Below are 13359 nucleotides of genomic sequence, written 5' to 3' on the forward strand. Positions count from 1 at the left end.
CAGCTTCTGCCGAGACATTTACATCCTCCCACAACCAGCGCCAGGTGGGACTGGACACTGCTCCCCACCCAAAACCCTTCGATGTGCAAGAGGGAGGTGGTTCAAGCCTCGGAAAGGGGCTGCACACTTCCTGTCTGACCTCCTGCTGTTACCGGCCTATGGGCCTTGAATATCTGAGCTCTTGGGTCACAGTAATCGCACCCTAAGCTGTGTTTCATTGCTCATGTTATGGGCTGAACTGTACCCTCCCCAAATTCGTACGTTGAAGTTCTAACCTCCAACAACACATAATTTGACCTTAACACATGTGTGTGTGCATGTGATTGCATGTATGAGTGAAAATGCACTACGAAATGTTTGGAGGAATGTAGGAATTGGGGTGATTCTAGCTTACTTCATTATCATTTTCTTTTTTCAAAAAATTAGATTTATTGGAGTGACATAGGTTAATAAAATTATATAGGTCTCAAGTGTACAATAATATGTCATCTGTATATTGCATGGTGATTTTTTTCCTCATTAACAATGAACATTTGTTGTTTTGACTATCAGAAAAAAAGGCAATTATTGCTTAAAAAAAAAAAAAGAAGTATAATAGGTCCTTGACAACTTACTTTGTGTTAGAACTCATGTATGTCGAGTGTGAAAAATTGAGAATTTAACACGGTGTCAAATGTCCGATGAAGCGGCTCCAGTCACTGTTCAGCTGTAGGAAACCATTCCTGCTTTTTTTTTCAAAAGAAAGGGATTGACTACAGGGAATGAGGTGCTCACACGGTTGTTGAGAAGGCTGGAGAAGCTCCAGCCGGGCCCTGGAAATGACTTGGTTGACAACACGACAGAGCCGTCCCTCTGGGGCAGCTGCTCCCTCTGCTGCCATCACAAGTGCTGGAATCAGAAAAGGCAGCTCTGCTGGTGACTGTGAGAACATTCTGCTGTGCTGCACGCAGGGGTCAGGAAGCCGCTCTCACCTTTGCCCCTCGATACCCGCAAAGCCAGCAACGGCTCTATACTGATGTCTTACCCGCAAAGCCAGCAACGGCTCTATACTGATGTCTTAGGGCTGCTGTGACAAGTACCACAGACTGGGTGGTTTAAATAGTAGCAATGTATTGTTTTTCAGGGCTGGAGGTTAGAAGCCCAAGATCAAGGTGTTGTCGGGGTTGGATCTTTCTGAGGGCTGTGAGGGGGAATCTGTTCCAGGCCTCTCCTGTAGCTTTTGGTGCGTTCCTGGCCATCTTTGGCTCTCCTAGGCTTGCAGATGCATCAGCCTGCTGTTTGCCTTGATGTTCACAAGTCGTTTGCCCTTGTGCGTCCGTCACCAAATTTCCCTTTTTTATAAGGATACCAGTCATATTGGATTAAGGTCCACTCTACTTCAGTATGACCTCATCTTAACTAATCACATTTGTGACAGCCTTATTCCCAAATAAGGTCAAATTATGTGATGTTGGAGGTTCGACCTTCAACATATGAATTTTGGGAGAGTGCAATTCAGCCCATGACATGAGCAATGAGCAATGAAACACTGCTACAATGAAGAAGCAGGGATATGACCTTGATCCAGAACACTTAGGAGGTCTGGGAAATGTTTTTAGCTTATTAGGCTCTGCAGTAATGAAGACGCTCTAGGAGTGGGTCGGAATGAATGTTCTGCCCATCCACCAAACCCCCGACCTAAATCCAACGCTTTCTACCCACCGCCCCTGGTCATTTTGCAGCTGACAAAAATTCACACCACTGAGCATATAAACTCGGGGTACTAGAAACGGCATTACCCTCAGTAATCAGGAGATCGGAGTTAGAATCCTGGCCCTCTCTTTAATTTTCAGAGTGGCAGCCACAGCTAATCAAAACCCACTGACAGAAAGTCCCGCTGTCCATAACTCATTCAACAAATACTTACAGTGCTCAAAGTCATCACCACTGTCTAGAACCTTGTGCCACATGCTGGTAAATAACCTCGTAACTTTTTTCCATGAGGCTGTCCCACCCAGATTTGTTTATTTTTTCTTGCTATCCTAGGATTTTTTTTTTTAAAAAAGATAATTGTCTTTCCCAATCATGACCAATTTCCTGCCACTGCTTGCTGGGGGACTTTGGGTAACCGATTTCCCCAAGCTAGGCCTCAGTTTTTTCCATTTGTACAATAATGGGGTTGGACAACTTGCGACTGAGGAAGGGATGGAGAAAAGAATCACTCACTCTGAGGCGGCTGCTCCTGCTTCGGAGGGGTGAGACCTGACTGACCTCTAGGTGACTTTGTTGACTCATAAAAATGAGGTCTCTTGGACCCAGCCCAGAGGAAAGAGAGAGGGAATGAAATGATCCACATAATACAGTAACAAACATTTATTTCTTCATTTAAAAATAGTATTTATTATTTGAATAGATAATATCTGCACATAGTCTCCATCAAAAAGGTATAAATGGTGTACTATGAGCAGTAAGTTCTCTCCTGAGCCCACCCCCTTACCCACTCACTTCCCCTCCCCAGAGGAAATCACTGCTACAATTTTTTTGTGTATACTTCTAGAGATAGTCCAGGCAAATGCTAGCAAGTTCACTTACACATACACACATATATGACCCCTGTAATTTTTTTTTTATACATAGGAGCATGTTATTTCACACTGTTCTGAACCTCACTTCATTTACTTAATAACATATCTCAGATGTTGTAGCCTATCATTATATAGATGGCTGTGTCCCACTGGATGGACGCGCCATGATCCAGGCCACCTGTCTCACATGCATGTATGGACAAGCACTTAGCAGGTTTCCAATCCTTTTCTATTATCGACAGTACTGCAAAGACTGTCCTGGTACCTGTGTAATTTCCACATGGGGGCGTCTCTGTTGGAAGAAGGCCTAGAAGAGCAATTGTTGTATTGCAGGTCTTATGCATTTATCATTCTGATATATATTGTCTCTTGCCTCCCCCCCGCCCCCCCCCCCCCCACGGAGGCTGTAACCAATATGTCCTCCCACCAGGCATGGATGGAAGGCCTTTTAGTCTCTCCAGGAAGCCTCAGGGAGAGAGAGAGAAGGGGATGAGAACCTGGGTGGAGTACAGGGTACAGGGAAAGTGGATACACAAATAAAAAATAGAAGTTAGAAAAGATAGAAGCAAAAATAGAAGTTCCTAATATTATTTCTAAGTCTAGAACGACACTTCACTTTAGAAAACATGGACCTAGCTTCGAGAAAGCACAGATCTGGGTCGTCCAAGGGACTTAGAGGGCGGTGTGTGTCTGTGCTCGTGTGTGCGCACAAGAACGCATGTGCCAACTCGGGAACGGAGGTGCTGGGAGATTTGGGAGACTTGGAACATGGAAAGGGTTTAGCGTGTTTTCCTTGAGTGGCAGAGGCCTGAGCTGAGCTTGTATGGGAGCCCTGAGTGAGTTGGGGGCCACGGCTATATGACAGATAGGCTGGACCTTAAGTGTCTTGGCCTGGGAGCAGCTTGGCAAGACACCTGCATCCCAAGTTGGGCTGCATGAGTTGGGGGTAGGGGGAGGTCTTTCAGCTTCATATCGATCCCATTCGCCACCTTCAGTGTCCCCTTAGATAATCACTTTGGCTCCTTAGGTGATGAGCTTAACTATAGGGACTTAGCGATATATTATAGCTACATATAACATTAACATTAGGGACTTTTTTTTTTTTTACTTCTATCTTTTCTAATTTCTATTTCGTGTGTGTTAAGGGAATAGAATATATTAGTATAACATTTTACAGAGTTGATAAAAAAATTATTTTAAAAATAACTTACTTAAAATTTATTTTTTAAAATAAACGTGGCGATCTAGCCAGCCCCTAGCCCGCTTTCCCCCAGGAAGCTAATCATGATCGCTATCGCAGGGGATTCAGTTCGACAGAGAACCCACGCAGGGTGTGATCACTGTTTCCCCTGCTTCCCGTAGAGCCAATTCGCATTCACTGCCCATGTGTGAGAGGGTTATGAGAACACTGGGGAGTTATTGGAGATAATGTCCAGCTGGAAGCAAGCTGGTTGGTGGGGTTAGAGAGACCACTTCAGTGTTCCCTCCAGGCCTGACTTGAGTTGACGTATGCTTGTCCATCTCCCCCCTGCGTTGCTGAGGTCCCCTCCTGCCTCCCTGCCCCCACTTGCCTGTGTCTTCCCATCTGACACTCGTCAGCCAGCCCTCAGGACCGCAGGCTGACTCCGAGCCTTCATAAACCACCCAGGACTGTTAAACAAATCCTATAATTAGAAGCCAGGTTTCCTAAACGAAGTGAAAAATGTAACATTACCCTCTGTTTGTTCACTGGATGTTCAATGCATGTCCCATGACCTAGAGGGGCTGTGACTTTGGGTTTCCAAGAAGCCTTAATAAGGTAATGTTTATAAAGTTCTTAACTTTACAACTCCGCTGGAATACAACTCTGAGGACAAGCTATCATTCCTAGGAGATTCCCTCTACCCCTGCCCTGCCCTACCCTGTCCCAGGGGTGAAGAATGTTGTCCCCTTATGTGGTGTGTGGGAAGCCCAAAGACTGGTATTAAAGGAAGGGGGTTCTGCCCCAACTCCAACACTGAGTTGCTGTGTGGCATTGTATCAGTCTCTTTCCCTCTCTGGACTTATGATTCTCCATCTGGAAAAGAGAAGAGATGATGAGACTTGCTTGTTTTAAAAGTCCCTTCCAACTCTGACATTCTGCAGTTTTGATTTCTGTGTCTCTCTACCATTGGGTTTTGTTTCGAGCAGAGATTCTTCTCCAAATTTGTCCTCTTTTTTCTGGACTCCACAAAAGGACTCAGTAATGAATATTGAATTAAGTAAATCTTTTGGGGTTGTTAAGAGACATAAATATACCTTTTTCTCCCTCAGCTTTAAACCCCTAAAAGCCTCTCTCATGAGACAAAATGCATAAAAAATAATGTGAAAATGACTGTAAGAAATAAAACAAACAAATCTTTAACTCTTCGAAGGAATTCAAACTGGTCAATGTACAGTACAATGGAAGGGACCAGGATTGTACTGTCTGGAGAGACAGTATTACGTTAACATCATCATATTAACATTATATTAACATCATAATAGTTGACATTTATTGAGTTCTTTCTATGAACCAGACTCTGTGCTGAGGGCCCAGATTCATCTTCTCAGTTAATCTTACAGCAAATCTGTGAGGTAGGTGCTTTTTATTATCCTCATTTTACAGACGAGAAACTGACACTTAAAGAAATGAAAGAATTTGCCCAAAGAAAGTAAATAGTTGAAACAGAGACTCCAGGACCCATTCTCCAAATGTGTAAATCCACTGCTTGCAAACCTCTCATCTTCTTGTGGTGCTTGTGGAAGTAAGTGTTGTGGTGAAGTTTCCATCACTCTGTGTCCCTGAGTAAGTCTGATGAGCAGAGCATTCCCTGGCAGCCTACATAGGATTTATGAGAAAGACACCTTTGCTGGGCTAAATCTCCAAGATCTGGGGGCTGTTTGTTACTGCAGCACAACATGGCCCATCCTGACTGATATTGCCTGTCATATTCCTCCTAAGGCAGAAGGAATGAGTTTGCTCTATATTCTCAAAGAGCAAATTTGTCATCAGTAGATGGAAGAAGCAGGGAGGTAGACATTTAAAACAAATAGAAACTAAAAAGAGACTCGGGAGCATTGAACAAGAGTATTATTGAGAAGCTGGCAAATGATCAGTAAGGTCTCATTGAGCCTGAGACTTTAAGAAAGGCTCTAAAACATGAGAAAATCTGCGATTCTGGAATGATGATGTCAGAGCTAGCTCTGTGGTTGAGATAATGGGATAGAATATAAGGGAATCATAACATGGAAAATAAAAATTATGGACCTAGCTGTATGATCATTGGACTGAAGAGCCAAACCATCTCAGCTTTTCTAAGAGCACACTACTGGGGAAGAGATTGGGGCCACCCTGACTCTTGAATTTTCTCTAGAGCTGTATCAGAAAACATGTCCCCCTGACACCAAGCCTTCTTGCCAGGCACATTTCTCTCCAATGTTGGTTTGTCCATAGAGCACAGCCGGGCCATGTCAGAAATAACTTGCATGGCCTTTGGCACTCTGTGTATGCTGCCTAATGACAGGGCACCCGCCTCTAATCACTGCCTAGTTCCTAGCTCATTTCCTAAACTGGGGCGAAGGTTAGGATGGGTGGTGGTCAAAAGCGGCCTCAGAGGCCCAGGCTTTCATCCTAGGCTCTGCCTCTTTTTCTATACTATATGACCGTGGGTATGTTATTTCCCTTCCCTGGGCCTCAATTTCCTCTTCTGTAAAAATCTTTATATTCGCATGGGGTTGATACAGAATGTAAATAATGTCACAGACATAAAAATGTTTTATAAAATGTAGAGTGCTATACACATGTAAGAGGTATCACTCTTACCGCCAGGCAATGATCAGCAGCATCTGCCTGGGTCCTTGGACTGGACCACCTCTGTCTCCCAAGGCCAGAAACCTTGAAAAGTTTGTCTAACATTAGAACAATTATGGAAGCTTTTTCCTGGGAGCCATTTCCATTTGGAAATGGTCAGATTCCATACTAGCCATTTCTTACTCTTTTCTCACAAATAAAATATTTAAGAGGGTCAATCTTCCGATGCAAATTTGGCAAGCTATCCCATTTTGGAGACATTGTACCTTCTTCCACATGCCCTGAGGCCTGAGGTCATGGGCTTCCCGGGAGATCTGATAGTTCCCAAGGATGCAGGAGGTGTAGGAGACTGAGAGGAGAGGGGCCCAGCAAGAGTCTCTAAACTGTAGGCTGGTTCTAAAATGTCAATACTGTTGTATCGTCCATTCTCTATAACACAAGCTCAGGAACTGTTTTAGCTGTTTACAGCTGTATGCCCAGTGCCTGGCACAAGGCAGATGTTCAAGGTATATTTGTCAAATGCAGTGAATGAACCCTCCTCAAGAAGCCTCAATGCTCCTCATTGCTATACCTTGAAGGTCACGGTTCATAGAAACTTATAGAGCATCCTAGGCATGATATTTAAACCACCACCAGGGGCAGCTTCTCAGAATCACCTCCTAACGGTTCAGGCACAGAGACAAGTCTTCTGCAGGGAGGCCGGGGTTGGGATGCACTGTAGCCCTAAAAGGCTGTAAGTTTTTGAGGCGACTTTCTGAGGGGAAGCAGGATGGGTCAGAGGCCTTGCTATGGCCATCAACACTCCTTGCCGAAGTGCGATCTGACGCATCTCGGGGTCGCTGCCTGTCCCCTAAGTGGTGGGTAGTGAGTAGCTCTCAGGGCTTCTCTGCTCTCTCAGCAAATCCTGCTCTGGTCACAGGCCCCTGAGCCAGGCACTGAGAAACATAAGACATGCTCGTTCCTTGCAACAGGCTTCCTTCCACTGGATGACTGTTCAAAACCATTACAAAACAAAATGTACACATACAAGATCCCGTCCACAAATTCGCACTTGAAGAGAGATACCTCAGGTATGATACAAAGAGCACTATCTGAGGCAATGACAGAAGCCAGTATGAGTCCCATCCATTTTTAGCTTTGTTTTGGGGGAACACGTCTTTAAATCCAAGCTGCAAAAGAAGTCCCCTCTCTCTGGTCCCCAATGCCTCTCCCCCTCTCAGGACTCCTCTCCTATTAACAGCCAGAAGACATCAACCCCCCTTCTTCTCCCATCCTCCACAAACCAAGTTTCTTCCTCCACCCCGGTCTACACTCTGGGGGTCTGAAGAGAACATTTTTCATACTGTACCCTCTTCCTGTTTCCACTGGAGGGCGGAGCCTCCCGCTCAAAATAGATGCAGACCCATCCTGCCAGAGGAGGGGCTGACAGCTGTGAGGGGAAAGCCAGAACTCTGGATCTTGTAAGTCCAGACATCCTATAAACTCCAACCAGAGTATAAACATCCCCCGGGACTGAGGGGAGGATATACCGGTGGGCAGGGGGCCCAGCGCCTCCGTCTGCTCCGGGGACAGGCTGTTTATTCCACATCTGTCACAGGCCCTCTTGGGCTCCTTCCTGCCCCAGGTCTGGGCAAGTCGAGGCAGGTAGGACAGCCCCAGATGGGGGTCTGAGGCTTTGGACCTAAGATTTGAACCTCGCATAGCCAGAAGGGAACTATTTATTAAAGCCCAACAAACCCAACCCTTTCCTCTTCTTGAATCTCCCATACGGCACTCCCAGCTGGTCTTCTGGCCTGTGCTAAAACACCTTGGCGGATGGGGAGCTCACTCTTTTCCAGGGCAATGTATTCGATAACTGAGACCTGGCGGTTAGAAAGTTCTCGAAGAGAGCTGGTTAAAGTTGTTCTGTGTGACCTAACTGAGCAGAACTAAAAACGACAGATGCACCAAAAGAATAGCGGGGCCATTCATTGAGCACCACTCTGTGACAGGCACTTCACATGCATTACCTCATTCATCTCCCCTCCTTTCAAGGAAGACTGGAGCTCGGGCAGGTTAGGTCACTTGCCCAAGGTGACTCAGTTGTGTTCAAAATCTTAGCCTATGCTTGGTCTTCACAATCAAAAGCAAAAATAGTACACGCATCCGCAAAAACACCATACGATAAACAGGCATACACGAAACCAACCAAATTACAATAAAAACGGCCCTAACTTGCCAAATATTAAATACCAGTCGTGTGCCAGGCAAATGATAATTTTTGTGTCGAATCCATTTTAACAACCCTATGAGAAAATGGAGGCTCTTCGAGGTTAGGAAAAGTGGACATGGTCACATTAGAAGAGGCATAGAGAGTGTCTGACCACCATTTCCGGTCTGCAGTCTCCCACTGGACAATACTGCATCAGAGGAGGGGACTTTAACATAATGCAAGAGAAAACTTTTATAATTATAATTTTCAACAACTAGAGCTTGAACATGTGGATGGGCATCCTCTGTGAGAAACGACCTCCCTGTACTGGAGATGTTTGGCAAAGTTGCTTTAGAAGGGGTTCCTGCTCTGGGAGGAACTACACGAGATATCCACCAGGTTCTGTGAGTGCTGAGTGCTAACAAGAGACTAGGTACAGTGGGAAGTCAATATGCAACCCAGAAACAAACTCAGTGTTTTCAAGGCTAGATGCTGAGAAGAAGGGAGGCCTTGGTTAGCCCTTGCCGGAGCACAAGTGCACCTCTTGGAATGTTAGCCCGACTCATACTTCCTTGACTGCCCCCACCCCGCCCCACCACATTGGGAAGGCGGCACTGGCACCCAGCCTGGGCAGAGGGTCATGTGGATGTGGCAGCCCCTCTGCGCATCCCAGGGGCCGCCCATTCACCCAAGCTGTTCCCTTTTTTGAGAACTGGGAGCTTGCTGGCTGGGTCTGTTCCCACCAACAGTGTTCCCGTTCAGGGAGCTTAAAATAGTGCCTCTTGGCTGGGGCTCTGGAGTGAGCAGTGAGGCAGGCATTTGTGCAAATATGGGCCTGGGAGAAAGACTCCTACCCGGGAGGGTGGAGGGTGGGGTGGGCAGCATGGCAGGAAAGCCAAGACCTCCTGTGAAGGATGCACCCTCCTGGCCACAGCCCCCCTCCATCTTGCAGCAGAGGCGCCAGCTAGTCTCCTCCCGCCTCCCCCAACCTTACTGGGTCCGCTTGGATAGGCCTTTATATTGAATCCTGCTGGTCTTCCTGGCCCAGCCAAGGCTCCAGGGTGGGCCCAATGGGGACAGGGTCTCTGCATTATTCTGCTGGTTCTATCCTTGTCCCCACCTAACAGTGCCTAGGAACCCTCGAGAAATATCCTTGAAGGCCCAACTCAAAAGTTTTAACAATGACAGTGACAATTGCAGCTCCCCATTCATTGAGCGCCTACTTTTGTCAAGCACTCTGCTAAGTACATTAATGCGCATCATCTCATTTGATCCTCACGACAATCCATTGAGAGCCAAATTATTATTACCTCCATTGTGCAGAAGAAACTAAGTCTCAGAGAAGTCAAGTAACGTTCCTAAGGTCACACAGCTGTGAACTGGTAGAGGCAGGATTAAAATTCAGGTCTGTCAACTCTAGAGTCTGAACTCTTAGCCTCTGGGCTGCACCTCTTCCTCCGAGGCCCTGATCCTCTGGCCTCCCATTCTTCATCCCAGCTTCATCACCTTGTATGACAGATAGCTGGTGTGAGTCAATGCATTAAATATTTAGTGAATGCCTACTATGTGTTGGGGACATTGCTGGGTGCTGTGCCCACAGCCTGGAGGCTCTCAGATCCCCTTGAGGACCCTTGTTTGGGCTCAGACTCAGTGACCTCCACAACAAACAGGGTCCAGTTTGTTTGAGGGTGTCAAGGTGAGGCTGAGGCAAGCATAGACTTCCCTCGATGACCAAGCGACCAACTGGACATTTCCCCTCCTGTCCTGGCTGCAATGCTTCTCTCCTTCCCTCACTGCAGGGAACGGCATGTGCAGAAACCAAACAAACCTGCTTTGAATCTTGTATGATTTTGGTTCCCCGAGCCTCAGTTTCCCCATTCTAGATTCAGGAGAAAATTAGGACCTCAGCACAGGGCGGTTGGGAGGATTTAATGAAACATTGCACCTGAAGGACTTAGCTTACTATCTGGCAGTCAGTAAGTAGCTGTTAAGCAATAGCTATTATCATTACTAATTGTTATTTTCTAAAAATTATGGTGTCCAGGTGCCAGGGCCTAGGGCCTAGGACATAGTAGATGCTCCACATGAAGAGATTTGCTTACACAGCAGACAGAGACCCTTCTGCTCACCCCCCAACTCCTGGCCAGCTGTGACATCCCTGCTCTGAGGTAGAAGGTGTCCTTGTCAACAACAGGGTCACTTGGGCAGCCAGGGGCAGGCACAGGACTTGCACCCACTTATCCAGTCCCCTCATTTTCAGCCTGAGGGCCCACTCCAGAAGCGGCGAGCCCGGCAGTTCGTCAGGGTTTGCATGCTCTTCAGGGATGTCTCGCTTTCTGGTGGTGCCACCTGGCGGTGAGCGCAGCATTGCTTCGGGCCAGGCCTAGGGCCAGGGCCCTGGTGGCTGTGTGTGACCACCCTCTGCTTCCAGCTCTCCATTCTTCAATCCCAGCATCCCCCTTTCCCTTTGCTCTTGTGTTCCGACCACCTCCCATGTGTAAAGACGTTAAGGCCCCTGACTTTGCTGTGGGGCAGGAGCCCCCAAAGTCCAAACTGCTATGCCTGCCTCTCAGGCCTGGCTCTGTCTGACCTGTGGGGTTGGGTCCCATGGCGGTCTGCCAGAACTCACACTCGGGACATCCTCAGAGGCAAATGACCCTTCAGCGCTTTCTAGAAATCAAGGCTGGAGGAAGGGGCCTCCTTCCTGGCCTGAGCTGGCCAAGAATGGGAAATTCAGTGATGGTCACTAGGCGCACCCTTGTCTCTCTACAACACATGCTTGGGTACCCCACAGCTCTCTTTCCCCATTGGGACGGGCATGGGGTTCCCAGAAGGACTGGCCCGGCTTCTGGGCCCCTCCAGCCCAGCCTGGCCCAGAGCTGTATGAATAAACTTTTGGAGATGAGAAGTAAGAATTAGGAGACTGAGTTGTGCTCAAACCAGCTTTACCCAGTCCTGGCACTAACTCACTGTGTGAACTTGGGTAAGGCCTGTCCTCTCCCTGGGCCTTGGTCTTCTTGTGGTAAAATGGAGCTGTGGCGGGGGGATAAGCTATATGATGGGTGACAACCTCTGTGGCACCCATGGGGCTTTTTAAAAATCATTTTTTAGTTTTTCAATCAGAACTGACATTCAATATCAGTTTTCAGTGGACAGCATAGTGGTTAGACATTCACATAACTTACAAAGTGATGGCCCCATAAATCTAGTACCCACCTGGCACCGTACATAGTTCTTATAATATTGTTAACTATATTCCCTGTGCTGCACCTTAGCAGACTGGTCTTGTTAAAGTGCAGATTCTGGGCCCTGCTGTGTTCGAACTTCGGAGCCTGGACCGTGGAATCTCCATCAACAAACACTGAAGTTGGAAGCTGGGGAAACTGATAATTCCTGTCTTTGGGAGACGGACACAAATGATGAGGAAAGTACCGTGGTTTCGGGGGTCTTGAGAAGCAGAGGAACTTCCTTCCGCCCAGTCCCCATCTTTTAAGTTTCCCACTTTTCTGTGGAGGCAGGGGGGGTCCCCCCAGCTGCCGGTTGGACCCACCCCGCTGCCAGCAGCAGCAGAAGGGTAGCAGTGAGGCTGCACAGGACACGACCAGGCTGCGCCCATCCTCCGCCCCCTCACGCTGGCTGTTTCACTGGTTCAAAGGACAGTGGCAGCGAGGCTGGGACAGCCTGGGGTGGGAGTGGGGGCTCTTGCTGTCTGAGGAGGTATTTTCAGAGTCCTCCTCCCTCTGGAGTTTCCAGTGATAGAATAGAGCCCTGTCTAGTATTTGACCAAATATGGTGGTATCTCTGGATGAGCTCGAGCCTCAGCCAGTTTCTCAGTTATGCTGTGGAAACCTGCCCCAGACAGATTAATCTTGTGACATTCAGGAGCGCCTCGCACCCTGCGTTCTTCCCCTCAGCCCATTCCTGTAAATGGCCAAGAGTGGCCCTCGGTAAGACGGCGCAGTCCTGGACGCTGGTTCACAGTGTCCTTCCTCTGTCCCGTTTACGCTCCCTTCCACGCCCTCCTCCTCCGCCTCCCTGGGTGGACTCGCTCGCTCGCTCACAATCGGCTGGGCTGTTCACTCGAGTGAGAGACCTCACCCGCTGGGGCTGGTCAGTTCAGCGTGTGATTCCAACACACGTAGACCCTGGGGTCACCTGAGCTCACAACATTGTCCCCGGAGCAGGTGAAGCTCACAGCTCTCTCAGCCAGGAGGATGGGCCTGAGGTGGTAGAAAGGAGACTTGGCTGACCACTGTGAATTGTGCTAGCTCTAAGGCTGATTAGAACAGCTAATGTTTATAAAAATGATTATGAAGTTATTTTATCATAATTTTCATAACAAACAGTTGTGTTTATTGAGCAGTTACTATGTGCCAAGCACTGTGCCAGCCGTTTAACGTGCGTTATTTCCTTTACTCCTTATAACAGCCCCCAAAAGGTAGGTGCTCTGATGATCCCCATTCTATAGATGCGGGACTTGAGTGTCAGAAAAATTTCAGGGAGAAATGGGCCAGGCCGCTGATGATTCCTGGGCATGACACCCAGTTTACAGAGACGGAAACTGGGGCTAATGGAGAATCAAAGTCACAGTCACACAGGGCCAGGCCCCCGGAGTGGAGACCTGTACGTGAGGGGGAGCACTGCATCAGGAAGGCCAGAACAACCACCCATGAAGTCCGCGTGGATCCGAGACTTGGCCTGTGTGAGAACACAGTTTCAGAAATGTGTTCCCAGCAGGCCAGAATTGCACAGAAAATATCCCAAGAAAAACAGCCTGGGCTGGTGGGTAGATC

This window comes from Rousettus aegyptiacus, unplaced genomic scaffold (assembly GCF_014176215.1).
Source record: "Rousettus aegyptiacus isolate mRouAeg1 unplaced genomic scaffold, mRouAeg1.p scaffold_m13_p_7, whole genome shotgun sequence".
Taxonomy (NCBI): domain Eukaryota; kingdom Metazoa; phylum Chordata; class Mammalia; order Chiroptera; family Pteropodidae; genus Rousettus; species Rousettus aegyptiacus.